This window comes from Mercenaria mercenaria, chromosome 16 (genome assembly GCF_021730395.1).
Source record: "Mercenaria mercenaria strain notata chromosome 16, MADL_Memer_1, whole genome shotgun sequence".
In the NCBI taxonomy this organism is placed as follows: domain Eukaryota; kingdom Metazoa; phylum Mollusca; class Bivalvia; order Venerida; family Veneridae; genus Mercenaria; species Mercenaria mercenaria.
Window position 1 is genome coordinate 56,529,916 of NC_069376.1, and position 17,154 is coordinate 56,547,069.

At 34.7% G+C, this 17,154-nt stretch overlaps 1 protein-coding gene across 2 annotated transcripts in view; it reads left to right on the top strand.

The window, feature by feature from the left end:
* Positions 1-427: 427 nt before the first annotated feature.
* Positions 428-17,154, top strand: part of LOC123539859 (nuclear receptor coactivator 2-like) — a 136,646-nt gene continuing 119,919 nt past the window's right edge. The window contains exons 1-2 of one of the 2 annotated variants that reach the window (XM_053527167.1): positions 428-500; positions 8,020-8,069. The gene's annotated coding sequence lies outside the window, so the exon portion shown is untranslated. The remainder of the gene's footprint in view (positions 501-8,019; positions 8,070-17,154) is intronic. The other variant, XM_053527165.1, reaches the window with a different exon arrangement.

Consider the following 17,154-nt stretch of genomic DNA (forward strand, 5'->3'; position numbering starts at 1 on the left):
CAAATAAGTCGTTTCGAAGAACTACAAATGGCATCAAAGGTTTGTCCAGCAAATTGACATTACATTTGAAATGAATTAAAACACTATTTTTTCTTTTTAACTTGTTGCCCAGTTTTACTTGTGCAAAGGGCAATAACTCGTATGAGCTTAAGATTATTCAGAATATTATTAAATGAGAGTTACCTTTAGCAATGACGTCAGATACCGTCTATAACTTGACCTGTATACGCATATCTAAAATTCACAAAGTTTCAGTAAATTGACAGCTTCTTCTGGAAGATTTTTTCATGAAAACAAATTTCTGTCAAAGTTGATACATGAATTAAAAACTAATGCAAGATTTATTTTCTATGGCTCCATTTCAGTTATAGCGCGTTATGAAAATGTTTTAAATATACTTTTTATGCTAATACCTCATCAAAATAAAAACATGGCGGCCCAGTCCAGACTGGTAGGTGTTTTGGATACCTAGAGGGATTTTTTCCTGTGTTTTGTTTCAGGTATAAACGCCCTACATGAAGTTAACTCATTGCAAACTGTCGCTTTTAGTTTATACGAGGAATTTACAATCAAATTAATGTTGCATGCGATGTATATCTTTGAAAATACGAGTGTATTTGCGAAAAGTTTGCGTAGATAAAAAAAACAAAACACGTTTTTGTGCAAGTGTCAACGATACTGATTGTACATAGGATCAATAATGGCGATAAATCTTTAATGCATGATATATTCGTGAGAGGCAGATAGATATAACGGTAGTGTCTAGTGAACATTTATTCATATCTTGAACTTTGCAAAACAGCAGCCATGTTCTCAGTCTCTGATAACTTGACAAGTGTTTTGTCACATGATTGAGTCAAAATTTGTTTCAGCTTTATCTCCGAGTTACCTTGATTACACTGATTTTATAACACCATTGCTTGTATCTCTGTGGATTGGCTGTCAGATGATGTAAATTCTGCCTTGGAATAGTAGTTACTGTTATCCTCGAGGTACCATTTCAGTGACCCTAAGAATACCACGGGGAGAATTAGATAAATTCTTGGAGAAGAACTAGTCTCATTTTAATATGGATAACTATAGTGCACCTTTCCCCAATTCAGATGATGTAAAATAGAGTGGAAAATCTTTCAGCAAAAATATTTGGTACCTACTGTTTATCACAGACAACTCTGATCTGTCATACCAAGTTAAAACTCTTTATCAGGTAAATTTCTTGAAGGATTTTCACAATTTAGCATGTATCACTTTTTTCCTCATCCAGATGGCTTGCAGAGCACCTTAATGTTATGTCCGGGGTCAAGGTCTCACGTAGAGGTCAAAATTTTTTGTAAATTATATGTTTTCTAACTGTTTGAAGGATTTATATTAAGTACCCATGTGCAGTTATTTGCCTCCAGTCCTGGGATATATGTTATTTTAACCTTCCCTGTATCAATATTGCCTCTATGGTATTTCAAGTTTAAAAAATTAGCAACCATTGATATTTGTTTACTCAGTTGTTTTTTTTTTTTTTCAAACAAAGTAAACAGAACAGACGTATACAGTATTATGTCATAATGTGTGCTGACCTGGGCAGCCACCCATGTCGGAGCACACCTTCAGTGTCATAAGTGGGTGCTAGGATATTTGACTTTGTTTAAAACTAACCTTTTCCTGTTAATTTGGTTAATCTTTTGGTGGGGACAAACCCGGTGAAGCTTGGACTGTAGTTGATGTATAGGTAGGTGTAAGTTGGTCTATCAATGCAGAATAGGGATATTTCTTTGATACAGGGGCCACAACCACACCTGTTCATATATGTCACCAGTACTAGTTTTTCTGGGAAGTCATAGTGCATTTCCAGTCTGGGCAGAGTGATTCAGATAAGCTTAGAGCTTTGCACTCACATATTTTAGCTGGAAAGTGAGTGCAGTCAAGAATTAATCCATGGTTAAAAATATTGTTTGTGTGACTAAAGAACGATTGTAGGACATTTGCCCCCCAGGACATTTGCCCCCCAATGAAAAAATGTACTACCGGACATTTGCCCCCCAGTTTAAATGGCAGATAGGACATTTGCCCCCCACTTCTTATTTTCAGAATGGACATTTGCCCCCCAATATTTTTGTCCTATGTGCCAGTAGATATACTGTGTTTTATGTTGTTTTATTATCAAAATTACTCTAAAAGGCAATTTTCAGTAAAAAAAAAAACTATTTTATTGATAGAAATTTGATGAATATGTTAATTACATTCAGGTGTTAAGGTAAATAATAGCCTATTATTGAGTTATAAAAGTGCTCATAACAATGTTATAATATTTTAGTTTGTGCAATGTTTTTAACACTCAAAACTTGTTAATTTGGCAATTATCTACTAGAAAGATGTAAGAAACAAAGACATTGTTATCTACAATATGATAATTATCTTCTATCAAGTTCCTAAAAAATCACTAGGGGGCAAAAATATTGGGGGGCAAATGTCCGTTTCAGAAATAAGCACTGGGGGGCAAATGTCCTATCTACCATTTCAACTGGGGGGCAAATGTCCAGCAGTCCACTTTTTTATTGGGGGGCAAATGTCCTGGGGGGCAAATGTCCGGATCCCCTAAAGAACAATAGAGGCAAGAAATGATAACAAAATAAATACGATCTGTTGAAAGATGGATGCAGATAGTATGAGGTTGCAAGCAGATTATTTGGCATGATGTTCTGCTTTGGTTCAATTCAAATAATCTGTAGCAGAGACACAACCTTTAATTTATATAATAAAAGTTCAGGTTCTGGTTCCATTTAGTTTATGCTAATTTGTTTTAGCTTGATTGTGATGAAAGCTTCAAGCTTATTGTAACCACTTTCGTGTTCCATTTGACTGTGGCTTACTAATTTTTGGTAGAAAAATAGCCTTGAACTTAATATTTTTCATGTTTTTGAACGAAGCTGTTTGAATGGCTAACATCGTATAGTGGATGAAGTCTAGGGATCAACACTTAACTGTGGTCCCTTGACAGTAGATTTTCAGGTGGACCAGTAAATCCTGAAAGCTGACAGGGCCCTCAGACAACCAAAAATCTTAGCAGTTCTCAATACTAATTTAAGTAAGATGCATATGATGACTTGATACTAGTTGATAGTTCAAGTGCTGAACATTTCGGTAAAACAATCTCTCTAAGTTCAAAATATGCACTAAATATCAGGAAGGACACAGTAAAAACAAACTCATTTCAAAAAGTAATTGAAATACCTACATTTGTCACATTCAGATTTTGTTGAAATAACATATGTTGTGGGGACCACAGACTTTAAAAGATAGTGGTCCTTCAGATTACCAGAAAAAAATAGAGTCTACCCTTGAAGTCATAGTATTTTATTATTGCTAGTAAAAGTAACGTGCCTTCGTGTGAACATCACAATTCCAGAATTTTAAAGCAAATATTTACGTATTATACTGAAATATCAAAATCATAAAAAGTACTACAAACACTGATATTTTATAAGTTTGATGTTATAAAGCAGTTTAAGCTCAGTCAAATTACTTTATTGTACTGCTTGACAGAGCTTTGTAGTGTACTTGAAAGTTTAACATTTTATTAGTAAAAACAGCTGAAAAACTTCTGAATCAGCAGTCAGTATGTTTTTACTTTATGTTTTTAATTTCCAACAGATCAAAGTACTTTTAAGTTTTTTTAAAAAAGAAAATTTACATAAATCTGGAGGCGTGTCCCTTAAAAGCTATCCATATCTATATGATATCATGAATTTACATTTTAATATATACTTACGTAAAGCAATGTAATATATAAAAAATGCATCTACTGAAATATCAAAGTAATACAAAATTTTGTACGGAATGATAATTTTTAACTCCCAGTTATAGTAAGTTTATACCACAAGTCACTATAACAAAGGTCAGGTTATATTAAATGGAAATCGGCTTAAGTTATAGAGTCTGACAGAGCATTGCAACACTGCTTTCCTCTATTGATCAATATGGCTTTTTCTTATCACTTTTTTCTTGGCACATCAGTACATTATTATTAATAAACAGATACCTCAGCTGTTTTATATTCTTTATAGTAGAAACTATGATCTGTTTCTTAAGCAGGTTGCCATGACTACAAAGGTAACTGACATGTATTTTAATTTATATGAGAATTTCATAGAAAATTGCCGGGGTGACCCCTTCAGACTGAGGTCACCAGGAAAAGGTCAGCAGATTGCCTCAGTGGGTTGAATGTTTTCAAGTTATGGTAATTTTTGTCCAAGTGTTACCTGTTTGATGGCTGACTAAGTCCGCTTCAACCCTTGAGGTCATTACACAGTTGAGAGATGACCAGTCATGCAGGTAGTTATGCACATTAACATTATGATGGACACTGAAACTGCTAAATATTTAGGTGGGATATACTTGTATTTCAGTGATGGCCGTCCTAGATTAAGAAGTATTTTAGCCATCTAGATTAAAAAGTATTTTTTCCATCCTAGATTAAAAAGTTTTAAGTATTTAATGATTTTAAGAAGCTCCCATCGAGTTGCAGTAGTAATTGTGTACAATATTCTTTCACAAAATGTAATATAAATATGTAGCTTGTGAGAAAAACTAGTGAACTAAATGTTTGTTTTGGAATGGCTTTTTTCGAAACACAGGTTTTCATATAAGTTGTAGTTTAGTTTTTAGTATTAAATTTAAAGTTTACAGAAAGGGTCATTTTGCACAGAAGCAAGTTTCAACATTTTGAGAGGACTTTTTTGGCCAACGGACCTTTATCAAACTTGGTCTGTAGCATCATTGTTCTCTCCCAGTTTTGTTCAAATGGTGGCACTTGGCTCCTTTTAGGGGCCACTAGGGCTAAAAATAGGAACAACTTTAAACGGCTTTTTCTCTTGAACTGCACTATGGGTCTTCATCAAACTTTGTCAGTAGCATCATAAAAAGGTCTTCTCTTAAGTTTATTCAAATGGGGGCACTTGGCCCCTTCTAGCAGCCACTAGAGCTAAAAATAGAAAATACCTTTAAACAACTTTTTCAAAACCATGGCTTGAATTTAGCACTGGCATACTCGTAAAATGAAAACCTTGAGTTGATTTTCCCAAAGCTCGCAAATTTTTGTGAGTGCACAAAATAAAATGGAAATGATGGTGGTTTTCTTTTCTTCAACATACGATTTCAGTTTGCTGTAAGTAGTTAATATGCATTTATTGATGACGTTTTTCACTTTTCACATTGATGATACATAGTGCGCATGCTCAGTAGACTCTTTAACTGATTTTTATCACATGCCAAACTGCCAATATTTATTCTACATGTTACTGTACACAGTGCAATAAATTATCGACAAAATGTCTTCAGAATGTTTTTTTTTCCGGCCAGCAAAATTTAAATGAAGTTAATAAGAAAATTCCTGATGCAAATTATATGTTTACCTACAAATAAGTAGGCATTTGGAGACCTTAAAAATTGGAAGAAAAATGTGGAAGATGTCGGGAATGAAAGCAAAATATTTTGCTCCAGCTGTGTGAAAAATTTGCCAGATCAAACTTCAGCATGTTTACCACTGTAGAAGTTCGACTTAAATATAGTTTCAGAAAATTTCAAGCCAAATTTTACATATCACATTTGCATATTCGAGTCCTGCATGGTTCTACTAAGATTGCAAATAAAGTTTAGACTTTGCAAGTTACAATTTGTTTTACTTTGTTTTAAATTTGCGAGAACAAAAAAAGTTAAATTCAAGCCATGTGAACTGCTTGATGGATCTCCACCAAACTTGGTCTGTAGCGTCATTGTAATGTCCTCTTCCAAACTTGTTCAAATGGAGGCCCCCAGCCCCCTTTTAAGGACCACTAGAACTAAATGTAGAAATACCTTTAAACAACCTCCTCTTGCGAACTGTTGGATGTTGATAATCATCATAAACGACATTTCACAACATCTTTAGCCTGCTCCAATGGTCTGTGTGTATTTTTTTTACCCAGTTTCAAACACCAAAGAAGCATATAGTGCTTGAACTGATCTGTCACATTAATTCATGTAATCAACTACTACCTCTGAAAACTTTAAACACCTGGAGTATATTATGGTCCTCTTGCACATTCTCTAGCCTGTTTAAGCTCCGAAACTCAGTTGAGCAATCTAGGGCCATCAAGTCCCTCTTGTTTTTATAAAACATTTTCAGTTTTATCAGTTTATACAGATGTTGCCATTTATTTGTGATTTGACTTGCATTTCCCATATGCTGCATCTGGATTTTATTCTGTATTAATTTTATGTTAGGGATTTTCACAGTAAATGACTTTGTGCCGTTTTAAATGTGCTGAAGTACCTTAATGTCTGTGCACCACATCTTAGGCAATAAATAATTTACCAGTACACTGGATTAGTAGGTCAAATTCACATAATACACTTGATCAGTAGGTCAAATTCACAATGTGCACTGGATCAGTAGGTCAAATTCACAATGTACACTGGATCAGGTCAAATTCACAATATGCACTAGATCAGTAGATCAAATTCACAATATACACTGGATCAGAAGGTTAAATTCACAGTATACACTGGATCAGAAGGTCAAAGTCACAATATGCACTAGATCAGTAGATTAAATTCACAATATACAGTGGACCAGAAGGTCAAATTCACAATATACACTGGATCAGAAGGTCAAATTCACAATGTACACTGGATCAGAAGGTCAAATTCACAATATACACTGGATAAGAAGGTCAAATTCACATGTACACTGGATCAGTAGGTCAAATTCACAATGTACACTGGATCAGTAGGTCAAATTCACAATTTACACTGGATCAGTAGGTCAAAGTCACAATATGCACTATATCAGTAGGTCAAATTCACAATGTACACTGGATCAGTAGGTCAAATTCACAATATACACTAGATCAAAGGTCAAATTCACAATATACACTGGATCAGTAGGTCAGATTCACAATATACACTGGATCAGTAGGTCAAATTCACAATATACACTGGATCAGTAGGTCAAATTCACAATATGCACTGGATCAGTAGGTCAAATTCACAATATGCACTGGATCAGAAGGTCAGATTCACAATATGCACTGGATCAGTAGGTCAAATTCACAATGTACACTGGATCAGTAGGTCAAATTCACAATTTACACTAGATCAAAGGTCAAATTCACAATATACACTGGATCAGAAGGTCAAATTCACAATATACACTGGATCAGAAGGTCAAATTCACAATATGCACTGGATCAGTAGGTCAAATTCACAGTGACCATACAAATACAAAGCTTGAAGTTTCTGCAGTTCTACTTCATGTTCAGTACTGGTCTCAAAATTTTGACATGTGCTTGGTTGGGCTTACTTTTTTGAAATTGATGACTTAAGTTGCATTTTGATGCCAGATTGGTCTCCAGATTGAAATTTTGTGAACTTAGATCAAAGTGTTGCATCTGAGGTATTATCCACTGGCTGACAGAAGAACTTTCTAAAAATGTATTTTTTTTCATTTAAAGAGGATGGAAACTTCATATAATTTTATGATAAACCAAACTTATACGGAATAAGGTACAGGTTCCACCTACCCGAAAAATGTTCGATCCGAAAACAACACAGGTTTGGATACGAAAACGGCTTTTTAAACAGAAATTTGGCAAATTAAATGGCAATTTCTAGAGGTTTTCTTTACTTTTCCAACTATTTAACATCTATTAAACTTTCTGAGTGAAAAATGGGAATTGTTAGCCTCAGAAATTGGAAAATAGCCACAGTTTTGCATTTGTCAGTTTAAAGCTACCAATCATAGAAAGAAAAAAGAAAGGTATTTTGTAATGCAAAAATGTGTTGTCAAAATCTCTAAAATGCAGGAGCTTCCAGGGGGCTTTGCCCCGCTGGTCCCCCCACCAGGGCTTTGCCCTGGACCTACAAGGAGGCCGCCCAGGCCCCCTTGACCCCCGGCTGATCTGTTGAATTTCATTTCTAATCTGTTCATCTTATACATTTTGACAACCCTGTGTTACAAGTTTTAAATTGTTTCATTCTCTTTTTCAGAATAATTACATGCTGAAAGAGGTTGAATAAAAGACTCTCCATCACATAAGGTATGTACTGTAATGCCCAGTAATTCTTGCACCAATTATTTTTTTTTCCATGTCTACTCTGGATGCAAATATGTAACTGATATTGGTTGTGCCATTATATAATGTGGATGGCAAGATGGTGGCTGGCCACTGCTAGCCTGAAAGTTACACTGTTCTGTTTTGTTTGCAGGAGAAAAGTCAGAGCTTTTGGACACAAGCATATTTTTGGACTTTCTTGTCTGGATATTTCGAGTAAATGCCAACCATATTACAACTACACCAGTCCTGGTACTGTATACTCCTTTCCTCCACAGGTTTCATGCAGTGGTAAATGAAGGTTCATATAGAATTAATGTCACTGTTTCCGTGATGCAATTATTCATCATCATATTGATATGAAATATAAGTCTAACCTGTCTTAAGCAGCCAGCCAGGGGAAACAGACAATTTGGCTGCTTAAGCCAGGTGACCGCTGATTGGAGGGGCAGCCAGTATATATATATTTCAGACTTCCGACCAGTGTTCAATCATAACTGTTATTTATCATTTTACCAAATACATTGGCGTGCATTTGCCTTCGCAATACTAGATCTAATGGTTTTCTTAGCAGTCAACAAGTCCGGCGTGTGTTATAGTAAACAACAAAAATTTTTCTTTCAAAAGTTTTCGCCTTTCAAATTGGTACTAATTTAAAGATCGAGTATTATTTTAAACAGATCAAACTGTGAACAGCAAAATTGACACGAGGTGGCACGCTAATTGCCAATAATTACTGGCCATATGTTCACAAAAAGACAATCACACCTTTTGTAATCAGTTTCATTTGAGAAGCTCATGTCATTTTGTAATAAGTAATTAACTTCTTCACTAACCGCAAAGTGGGCATGTTTTTGTAGGCGTCAACAAACTTTTCATTGGTCAGAAATTGTGATGAAGTCACGCAACATTTGCATTTCTCAAAAATCGGGTATCTTCGGCAATTCTTGCCTAAAAATTGGTTTTGGAAGAAACATGGCCACTGAAAGGGTCAAATAAGGTGGTCAGGAGGCAGTACCGGTGGCCATTGACCTTGGATGGAAGGTGATCACTAAATAAAGTGATGAAAGAGAGGAAAATCCGTCAAGGGCGTCATAAAATGACTGTTGAACGGAGGTGACCGCTGATTGGAGGTGACCGTTAGTACAGGTTAGACTGTACACAAAAAATATCACCATCTAGTGTATGTATACCACCTCTGATAGTGCAACACACATGAGAATGATGTTTGCGTCATTAACAGAAAAACAGAAACAGAAGTGAATATCAAAAGCTCAAAGTAATATGTTATCATGATGTGTCTTCTGACAAAACTGTAATGTTGTCATTGTATGTTTGCACTGTAGTGCTAAAATGCTTATTATTACTTAGTGACAAAAATGTCAGCTTTTGATGGTTATAAGGTCAGAGATATATCTCGATGATAATTTGTGACTTTTTTTAGAAAATTCTGCAAATAGGTCAAAGTTACTTGGATATGGATTGTTTTCATTACAGACCTTTATATGGCTCCAGTGTTATTAGGAGTGTTATTAGGTGGGGTGTCTGCTTGACACATTGGTTCAAGTTTTTCAAGTTTTTTGTGCAAGATCATATATCTGACAGTAACGATAATTTTTGCATGTATATACACAAGGCCTCGTAGTCATCAAAACAAAATTTGGTTAAAGTTTTACCTGCAACTAACTTCCAGTCTGTCTCTCAGCAATCGAAGAATGCTTCTAATTCATCAGACCTACCAACATAACCATGTTAGATAACTCTTGATTGAATATTCAGATGATAGCCCTGTTTCAATTAAAGTTTCTGTGCAGCTCTAATTATGTAAACCCTTCACAGGCATCAGACTTACTGAAAATAACCAAGTTAGGTAATTCTTGGTTGAATTAATTAATACTATGGCCTGTTTTTTAGCTCGACTATTCGAGGAATAGTCAAGCTATTCTACTCACCCTGGCGTCGGCGTCACACCTTGGTTAAGTTTTTGCATGCAAGTACATACAGCTATCATTTAAAGGCATATAGCTTTGAAACTTATTTATTCTTTTTCTAGATCAATTACCAACCTCACTGGGTCAAGTTCCATAACTCTGACATGTATTTTGAGCAAATTATGCCCGCTTTTCGACTTAGAAAATTCTGGTTAAAGTTAAAGTTTTACATGCAAGTTACTATCTCCAAAACTAATGCAGATATTGAATTGAAACTTCACATGTGTCTTCGGGGTTATAAAACTAGTTGATAGCAGCAAGTCCCATAACTCTTACCTTCATTTTGGCCAAATTATGACCCCTTTTGGACTTAGAAAATTCTGGTTAAAGTTTTGCGTGCAAGTACATACAGCTATTACTAAAAGGCATATAGATTAGAAACTTATTTTTTCTTTTTCTAGGTCAATAACCAACCTCACTGTGCCAAGTCCCATAACTCTGACATGCATTTTGAGCAAATTATGCCCCCTTTTAGACTTAGAAACTTCTGGTTAAGGTTTTACATGCAAGTTACTATCTCCAAAACTAATGCAGATATTGAATTGAAACTTCACATGTGTCTTTGGGGTTATAAAACTAGTTGATGACAGCAAGTCCCGTAACTCTGACCTTCATTTTGGCCAAATTATGCCCCCTTTTCGACTTAGAAAATTCTGGTTAAAGTTTTGCGTGCAAGTACATACAGCTATTACTAAAAGGCATATAGATTTGAAACTTATTTTTTCTTTTTCTAGGTCAATAACCAACCTCACTGTGTCAAGTCCCATAACTCTGACATGTATTTTGGGCAAATTATGCCCCCTTTTGGACTTAGAAAATTCTGGTTAAGATTTTACATGCAAGTTACTATCTCCAAAACTAATGCAGATATTGAATTGAAACTTCACATGTGTCTTCGGGGTTATAAAACTAGTTGATAGCAGCAAGTCCCATAACTCTGATATGCATTTTGGTCAAATTATGTCCCCTTTTGAACTTAAAACTCTTTTGATATTTAACATTTTGGGTAATATTTTCCTGCTTTTGGGACAATATTTCGAATAGTCGAGCTTGGCTGTCTTACGGACAGCTCTTGTTTCCCTGAAACTAATCATCAAGCTGTATCACAGTAACAACAACTGGTATACGTCTTGGGTCGGAACTTCACACATTGCTTCTCGGTCATGAGACGACTGAAATAACTAAGTAAGATAACTCTTGGTGAATTTAATTCAAATTATGGTCTTCTTTTAGTTAATTTAGTAGAGGTTTTGCATGCAAGTTGTTTAGATGCCATGAAAAATTTAAATTTGTGAAATTATGGCCCTTGTTCAACATAGATGTTATCTGGTAGCTGAGCTTGCTGTCTTAGGACAGTGTGTGTTGTACATTAATTCTACATTTTTTAATTTCCAGTATGTATTGCTCTATAATTAGTGAACATTTACTTCCACATTCTATTTCATTACATGAAGAGACAAACTTCAGCATCTAGTTGTGGAGGAAATGCTCTATAGAAACTTGCCTACAGTGCAAAAACATGTAATATTCACAGCTTGTAGACATTGTGTGAGAAAAGTGATTACTTTCCTGTCGTCCTTAGCAACAGTTACTTTTTAATACAGGAAATATCTGTTTCCATGAAAATAGTTTCTTTCCCTGGTCAGCCTAACAGGATTGTTAGCGGAACTTTATACCAATGCCGGTAATTTTCGCTGTAACTACTAACATAGGGCAGTTTGTAATATCTATATAGTGGTTGGTTGGACTGGTCTCTTGGATTTGCTTGAAGATCAAATGGGAAATTTTTTTTATACAGGCTATGTATGTATCCATCAATACTTTTTGTTTTGGGTTGCTACAGCAAGAAGGTATTTTTCAGTCTGTCTTGTTTCTGTCAATTATTGAATATGTATTGGTTTGGTGTGTGATATTTTATTCTTGAATATCCATACAGTCAGAAATAGAAAAAATAATGAAACATTTAGTTGCAGAAGGAAATGCATTTATAAAGCTTTTATATTGTAAATTGTAAAACATAAACATGGTGCTCGCGCATTTTAACAAATCTTCAAGGATTCAGGGGACAAAATGTTTTGTTTTTAAATACTTAGATGGACTTGTTTCTGCTAACCCGCTGGAACATGTATACTGCTAGATACCCAGTGCACAAAGTGCCTGAGATAAACTCTTGTTATTGCACTGATCATAATTTTGGCTAAGTCTTAATGAAACTTGATTAAAAGTTTGCCACAACAAAATCCCAGACAAGGTCAATACTGAGTCATGTGTGGTAAAAAAAGGTTTCTTGTTGAAATAATGGAAATTTGCTTTGATAACAGTCAAGAGGCCACATGTTGACTGTCAGAATATTTGTCCTTATGTCTATAAGTAAAGGTTTGGTGCCCTTATAGAAATGACATAACATCATTTCTGTTCATGTAGGTAAAATTTTCACACCAGCTTTTCATTTAGATATGCCTGTAGGGAAAGTCATTTGTTTTATTTTATTCCTTCAGTCACAGGTGTATTAAGGTATGTCATTATGTAAAAAAAGTAGGAACTGTTTTTAAGGTAGTTCAGCTGTTAACAGTTACCCTTGCGCCAGATTTTTCCATCCGCACCTTCAGCCAGTGAAAGCAAGTTGGCTTTCTCCGACCTCTGTTAGGCTTATTCATCTTAGTCTCACCCTTCTTTTCATACACCATATCTGTTACACCATTACCTCAATCTCATTACGTAACAAAAGTTATTTCCCTTGCAGCCATTTCTGAATCTAATCTGCAAAAGTGTAATGACCAGTAGTGACTGCAGTGTGAGTGACCACAACTCTCAGGACACTGACCCTGTTTTAGGCCACTGGTCAGTATGTGACTACTAGGTCAAACTTGGGTTAAACTGCTGCCTGTTGATTTTGTAATAAGATATTAGCAATATGGGGACAGCCCAGGGAATGGGAAAATACTTGTGCTCTGATTGAATTAACTGCTATGCCGTTCTTTGTATTGATTTTACAGTGTTGGCAAATAAATTCCAAAATAAATGACAGAAGATTGAGGAACAATATGCATGCAGTGAAAACCTGAATATTTGATGGGGGAAATTAAAAGTATTAAATTGAGATATATACAACAGTTAGTGCGTCTGTCCATCCATCCAAAATTGAAAATGCTTATAATTTTATAATTTAAGTACTTAATTAAGCTAGAATCACCAAACCTCACAAAATTTTTAATAAGCACATGACCTTTGCTCACATGTAGTATTATCCCCCTTGACACAGTAAAAGCACAGTTTTTTTCCCTTGATAGAATGAAAAAAATTAAAATGTTTATAATTAAAAAAGTATTTAATAAGCTAAAGTCACCAAACCTCTAGCACATATAATTCAAAAAGTATTTAAGGTGTAATCACTAACCCTCACGTAATTGTTAATTAGCACCTGACCTTTGCTGAGAAATTATATTATCCCTTTGTCACAGTAAATACACAGTTTTTCCCCTTGATTTGGCTAAAAAAATGATAATGCTTGTAATTCTAAAAGTATTTTAACTAGAATGACCAAACCCACATAATGATTAATTAACACATGACCTTCTCTAAAAGTATTATCCCCATTGACCAAATAAGAGCAGAGTTTATCCCCTTGTTTTGAAAAAAAAGAGGGATTTTTGACTATATCTAAGTAACTTTTTGACGGATCATCATGAAACTTTACACAAATGAAGATCACTTTAAGAGTGATGATGCATGTATATGTCAGGATCACTTCATTAACTGAGAGTTACCGCCCTTAAATTATTTTACTATCCATAAATTATCACAGAACAAAGTAATCCATTGATGGATCTTTATTAGATTCAGCACAAATATAGATCACTTATATAGTGGTGATGCATGAACATCTTTTATCAGGATCTCTTCAGTAACTTTAGAGTTACTGCCCTTTAATTGTTCTATTATTCATAAATTTCCACAAAACAAAATTATTAGTCTGTTGTTGGATCTTCATAAAACTCTATACAAATTCACTGAATTTGCTTGACTTTCATACTGGTTTACATTAAAGTATGAGACAGGAAATGAGTGCGACCTTGGTAAAGGTCTTGTGTCTTTTATAGACTATTTCCTGTTTCCCCTTACACTTGGATTAAACTCTATATTTAGATTTACAGAAAGTTAACATGATCACTAGACTATTTACATTTAGACTTACAGTAGGTTAACATGATCAGACACTGCAATCTAAGACTTGCAGTAGGTTAACATGATCAGACTCTCTACATTTAGACTTACATTAGGTTAACACGATCAGACTCTCTGCATTTAGACTTACAGTAGGTTAACATTATCAGACACTCTGCATTTAGACTTACAGTAGGTTAACATGATCAGACTCTCTACATTTAGACTTACAGTAGGTTAACATGATCAGACTCTCTGCATTTAGACTTACAGTAGGTTAACATGATCAGACTCTACATTTAGACTTACATTAGGTTAACATGATCAGACTCTCTGCATTTAGACTTACAGTAGATTAACATAATCAGACACTGCATTTAGACTTACGGTAGGTTAACATGATCAGACTCTGCATTTAGACTTACAGTAGGTTAACATGATCAGACTCTGCATTTAGACTTACAGTAGGTTAACATGATCAGACACTCTGCATTTAGACTTACAGTAGGTTAACATGATCAGACTCTCTACATTTAGACTTACAGTAGGTTAACATGATCAGACTCTGCATTTAGACTTACAGTAGGTTAACATGATCAGACTCTACATTTAGACTTACATTAGGTTAACATGATCAGACTCTAAAGTAGGTTAACATGATCAGACTCTTCACATTTAGACTTACAGTAGGTTAACATGATCAGACTCTACATTTAGACTTACAGTAGGTTAACATGATCAGACTCTACATTTAGACTTACAGTAGGTTAACATGATCAGACTCTAAAGTAGGTTAACATGATCAGACTCTACATTTAGACTTACAGTAGGTTAACATGATCAGACTCTAAAGTAGGTTAACATGATCAGACTCTTCACATTTAGACTTACAGTAGGTTAACATGATCAGACTCTACATTTAGACTTACAGTAGGTTAACATGATCAGACTCTCTGCATTTAGACTTACAGTAGGTTAACATGATCAGACTCTCTGCATTTAGACTTACAGTAGGTTAACATGATAAGACTCTCTACATTAAGACTTACAGTAGGTTAACATGATCAGACTCTAAAGTAGGTTAACATTACGACTCTTCACATTTAGACTTACAGTAGAATTATACAGAAGTCTAGTCTATACTTTTAATGCATAAAACTGCTGTTATTGTGTTATCAAGAATATTGTAACATGTGTTTCAAGTAGATCATGGGCTACATGTAATACACCTTTTATAGGAACGTAAATACCTAATGGCTTCCTGATGCATGATTAAACAAGTCTAACATGAAATGAAATATTAATTTGATTTAGTTTTTACACATTTTATTCTGCTGAAGAAGGTCTTGATAAGACTGAAACCGCCCATTTGAAATCAAAATATAGTACCCTTTCCCCACCATTTATTCTTGAGTAATGCTAAAGTTACAGATGATTGCTTCCTGTTCAAGCAGTTGCTAAGAATCCCTGGATATATGTTTGCGCCCTTGTCCTAATGGACTGGCACCAAGCAATATCACAAAATTTAGCATAAGGAAAGAATTATCATTAAAATTTTTAATTGACAAAAGGATATCAATATACGACATGAAATATCCTTGTATATGTATGTTAATATGACAGAAAATCATCACTTGCAGGGCTTTGGAAATTTTGAAAACTCTGTTGGTCTGACATGAATTTTTTAATTCAATCGGCTCTTAGTCCCACTCATCGTATTTTGCTCATTTGTAACACATATATAAAAGAAATTTATGTGTCATGCATTAAAAATGATTAACTGACCACCCTACATAATCATACAATACATTGAAGTCATATTTTGCTGGCAGGTGGTATTTAGATTTCCGATCAAAATTTTAACTTTTCTCTCTTTTTGCACTCCAATATTTTTAGCTCACCTAGCTAAGCACAAAGTGCTCAGGGTGAGCTTTTGTGATTGCTCTCTGTCCATCTGTCAGTTCACATTTTCCTTCAAATGACATCTCTAAAACCGTGTGGTTGAGGTTGATGAAACTTTGCCTGAATGTTCCTTGGGTGATCATCTCCCAAAGATGTTTAATTGGATCCATTTGGTTACAGATATGGGCTGCCAGAGCTAAAGAAAGAAAAATTTTCACACAACATCTCCTCATAAACCGCTTTAATTTCACGCAAACAGTCCTTCTGTGGTTGTTTATCAAGACTGTCCAAAAAAAAACTGGGGACACGTTTCCGTCAGTCTATAAATTTAGTGGAAAGTTTAAAAATCTACTTGTCAGAAACTGCTGGCCTTAAAATACTTCTACAAGAAACTTTAAAACTTTTTTGTCAGAAAACACTGGCAAGGCACAAACATTTATCTTGCATAACCATCTACCATAACTGCTCTAGCAAGCAGGTTTCTCAAGTGAGCGATCTAGGGCCATCATGGTTCTCATGAATAGTAATATGTTATTACGTAATTTGGTCTGAAAAGTTAAAAATCGTCGAAAATTTTCTTATACAATCTATGGACACCTACAGGAAACAATTGCAAATTTTATTTTTCCACTTCAATTTGTTTAACTTGTGAAATTTTATTTTACGATTCTTAAAAATAATATTCGAGATTATGATTGTAATGTTTATATATATATTTATTAATTATGCTGTCTGCAGCATCTACCTGAAACTCATAAAAGAGTTTAATTGTCCGTGCAGTCATTAAAGCTTCTGCAACTGTAATTACATATTGTATCTGTCACACCCAGAGATAATTGATTTTGCTTTAGGCCAATGTAAAGTTTATTGGTAGAATTGTAATAGATCTATCTAGGCAGATGCTTAATGCAGTCTTTATAATAAATAATATATAAGGTCAGCATTATTTTAGTTCCTGACCAGTGGTTTTTGACTTAAAAGCTTCAGCATTAGAAAGATTTTCATAAAACTAA